Below are 4,587 nucleotides of genomic sequence, written 5' to 3'. Positions count from 1 at the left end.
ACCATGTGGCTCTTTATTTTAAATAAGCAAAGCAAACAAAGAAGCAAGAAATGATTTTCTTATTAGATGAGCTAGCTTGTGAAGAGAAACAAGGACTTGCTTGAAAGCTTCGTGACAGGAATAAAAAAATTGTGCATGTTTCAACTTTCAAGAGAGACTAAGAAGTACGGAGAGGACCATGGGAAAACAAATTTAAAAAAGAAGTAGATGCAAGCGAATTGGATTTTGACAGAATTTGGATTCTAGGAGAATATTTAGATGATAGGTCAAGACACAGGTGACGTGTGCTAGAGAAGTAAATTTGATAAAAACTTTGAATGCAATAACGAGAGTTGAAAAAAATCGATGGCTATGTTTTGTCGCCTCGAGCTGTGCACATCACCAACTTGTGCCCCCTAAATGAGTGGAAAGAAGCCCAAAATGATTGAAAAAAAGGAAAAGGCAAAATGGATCGCTAGTGGGTTTGATGTTGTGGATTTAGAAATGGAACCACCGTTGACATGCTTATGGGCCTCATTGCAAGGTAGGGACTCTAAAAGGAACTAATGCAAAATGATAAATAATCTGGGACTTACTCAGAGAGCATTGCACATGTATGGATTTACTTTATTCAAGTGCATCCATTCATTCTCTCATATTCCAACCCATTAATTAATTCGTTTTGGTGCATGGTGGCTTTTTATGGCCTCATTTATATTATGCATAGACTATGTCCAAGGGAGACCTTCAAAAAAGGGTTCGAACCCAAAACCTTCTTTTATATCCCCATTCTCTTATAATAGTATTATAAATGCTCCCTCATCCCCCCATTTGAAATGTCCTTTCCTCTTTAATGAGTGGTCCCTCCCCCCTCCTTTAATGCCCACCTTTATACCTTAATTTAATCATGTCCTTCCCCTCTTTTCACCCCTCTTCCTTTGTCCACAACTAATTAATAGGACTTTCCCATTTTTCATCTCATAGAGCACCTATTATGGGTGAACTAACATCAAGTATCAAAGTTTTAAGACCACCATGCACTAGCTCCATAAGTCTGGAGTACTTTATTTCAAAACGTTTGCTATTTCGACCAAATGAGAAAAAGTCATTGAGCTTGCCCTCAAATGTATGTGCATATTGCAGCATAGTATTGGAGACCCCTAAACCATAGGAAAGGTTCTCAATTGGTTGCCTCCTTTGGTTTATGGGAAGCTCAAGTGGTGCACTTTCAAATAAACAATTGCTTCCATATATGTGTAGAACAATTATTTGACATTTTCAAAAATTTGGGGATATCCTACATAATCCAAGCTGCATGCTTCATTGATTTAGCATTTGCAATAGTTTAATTATCTCATTAAGATGCCAATGTGTAATTTTTTGATCTCAAATTCAAGTTTAGAATGTGTAGATAAGTTCAGACACCAACTTTGTCAACTTACATTGAGAAATGCATAAGTTATATATTGAGCAAGTTTTCCATATGCAATATGTTCCCTAAACTTCACAAAAAATGGCTATACCCAATCATGCATTGGCCCTAACAATGTGCCCCCCTATGAGGGTCACCCAAAACACCCAGTAATGTAGCCTTCCCCCCTTGAGCTGAGTAGGTGAAAAACTACCAAAAAGAAAACAATGCCATCCACAAAGGATAGAAAGATACTAAAAAAAATTGAAAATATTTATCCACAGACTAACAAAAAAACACTAAAAGCAAGGTGTCCTCACAGGAGCCTTCAACTATTAGTATCTTCAAACTATCCACTAAAAGAAAGCCCTATTCTATTAAACTGTCTAGACACAAGAAACTGAGATTAAAATCCATGGATGCTTCCAAAGAGCTCAAAAATGCATAATCGTTCTTTTTCTCAAGGTCAATAGCAAGTGATTGAGATCGAACAAAAATGGCAAACCTTTCTTTGTATTGTTGTTCTTCCACAACACAGGCCCTCTTTTTCTATGCTTCAATAGATGGAGCTTTTTTGTTGATGTTATATTCACGTTCAAAAAACGTGTTCCTTCCTCCCATAGGTCAAAGTCCTCTTATAGTTGCTACTCCTCTGCTTTGTGAGTGGCCATGATACAAACTCCTTGATGATGGTTGAATCTCCTTGATCTAATTTGTCAATCAATCGATTCATCCTCATTGAATTAAATCCTCATGACAATGTCCTTGACTAGAGTCACTCAGACCCTCACAACTGCAAAATGCTCACAAGCCCTCAGAGTCAAATTGCCTTAATACCATGTTGGAGATAAAAACTGTTGAGTGTTGTGGTGCCATGAGCACATGTAGAGCAAAGGTATGAGTAAAGGGCAAGCTGCCACATGGCATGGAGGAGATATCCCACATGTGAGCAAGCATATGGATGTAAGTACCCTCACCTATAAAAGGGAGGTTCATTTGAAGTAATATCAACCAAGCACTTTGCACTATCTCAAGATTCTCTTTATGAGTCCAAGCTAATCTATCTTGGAACCTAATTGACTTGAGTTATAGATCATGATCACTCTTAGGATTCATCCACCTTAGATTAATGTTATCATTAGAGTAGATTAGGGTCCATAGGAGAGCTTGGTCCATGTGCTTCAACATGGTATCAAAGCTTAGGTCCTAGCTCTCCTAGATTAGATGTAGATTTTTTGGTTGAGAGTTCTCTTCTACTTGGAGAAATTCTTGTCATGCATTAGAAATTTCCAATCGTATTTCTTTAAGAGATTTTCGTCTACATCTAAGAGACATCTCTTCCATTGAGAGATTGTGTGAAAGAGAGACCTATGTTCTTCTTTTGATAGTTTTCCGAGAGAGAGAGCTACTTTGAGTGATTATGGTTCTCTGAGAAGAAGGCTCCATAGATGACCTTGACGACCACAAAAGCATCTTCATGCTTCCAACGTCCAACTCGAAGCTCATGGGTAGCCCATCTCTCCTTAAGCAATGACAGCTCCAAGCGCCTCTATAGCCAACGTTCCTACAACCTCCAATAGCTCGCGCTCCTAGCAGTGCCTTCATGACAGACTGTGAAAGGTAGACCTCTCCAAAACATCCGCCAGCTCCATTCTAGCTGGAGCTTCTCCAGCAGCGACTACATGAGCAGTTCACAATACTTCTTTGACTAGTAGCTCATGGTCCAGCAGGTTGTGGATCTCACCATTCTATAGCCTCTAGTCTACTCATCAATAGCTAGAGCCTCATCAATAGCTCTCAGGCTCAACCTCTCGCTCCTCCAACCACCGGCTCCACACAACGACACGTCCTGTAGCTTCAAGGAATCCTTCATCAACAACCCCTATTGATGATAGACTTTTGCTCAACATGGAATCCATCCACAGCTCCACATCGCAGTGCATTCTCTTCTCCACAAGCAACGCCTCCTTCAAGCATGGGCATCAAACCTAGGGGCAGCTCCTCCCATCGCCAGCGCCTCCCTCAAGCACCGGCTTCCATTGATGCTCATGGGGCACGGCTCTGCATAAAGCTCACAACGCTTCAAATCAGAGCTTCTCAAAGTTCTCTTCCTAAGGTCACCATTGAGTGACACATGGCAGATAGGACTAGTTAAGTTAACCCACCCTAAGCCATGGTTAGGGATGGTTAAGGTAGTATGGTTAAGTTCCATGCTTGGACCATAGTTCAGTTTATCTACCCTTGAGTTAACTCAGTCTGGTTAGAAGATTACCACATGGCATAGTGCCACCCAAGCACAGTCCCTTTGTAAGCACAATTTGAATTTTGCATGTGAATCCTTGTGCCACATCATCATGCCTCTTCCTTCTTCATAAAAAATTTGACAAGCCATAACTCTCAATCTAGAAAGAATTTGCATGCGCTCCAAAAAGAAAAAAATAACCGATTTTTCAAGCTCTATGCACCTGTCAACTCAGATTTTCTGTATGCAATTAGACACTACTAGATTTAAAAGTATCTTCAATTGGTAAGACCTTTGCAATGGCAATACGCACTCCAACTGTTGAGAAGTTCACCAAGGAAGGATTTCACAATGGTCTACACAAATGAGGTATCTTCTGATGCACCAAAAGCTTTGGAAGGCTGTAAAAGAAGACATACCCACTGCACAAAATGATGCTTGGAAGGAAAAAGATGAAGCAGCACTATCACTCATTAGATTGCACTTGGGTCCAAACATAATTCATCATATAGACTCCAAGGCTCATGCCAAGGATGCATAGGATGAGTTGAACACAGTGTTTGGTGCAAAAGCCAAAAACCAAGAAATTCATCTTAAGATTGAATTCTATGGTATGCACATGGGCTTCAATGAATCCATGGCACAATTTGTCAACAAAATCAAAAGCATTATGACCCAACTAAAAGGCATAAATGCAAAAGTAGGGGAGAAAGATGCACTTGCAATTCTCCTTAAAAGCATGCCTACAGAGTACAGTGCACTGACAACCACTTTGAAGAATTTGCCAGATCCAAAGTTTGAGGAATGTGTATCCTCTCTTCTTGAAAAAGAAAGAGAGTTAAAGGCATCGGCATCGACATCGACATTGACATCAACACGCAACAGCTATAATGAAGAACAAGCACTATTCAGTAAAACATCAACGAAGTGCTACCATTGCGGAAGGACGGGTCAC

The sequence above is a fragment of the Dipteris shenzhenensis genome, chromosome 21, assembly GCF_047967505.1.
Source record: "Dipteris shenzhenensis isolate YYH24624 ecotype China chromosome 21, Dip_SZ_1.0, whole genome shotgun sequence".
NCBI classification, from domain to species: Eukaryota; Viridiplantae; Streptophyta; class Polypodiopsida; order Gleicheniales; family Dipteridaceae; genus Dipteris; species Dipteris shenzhenensis.
Note: the sequence above shows the minus strand (reverse complement) of the source record.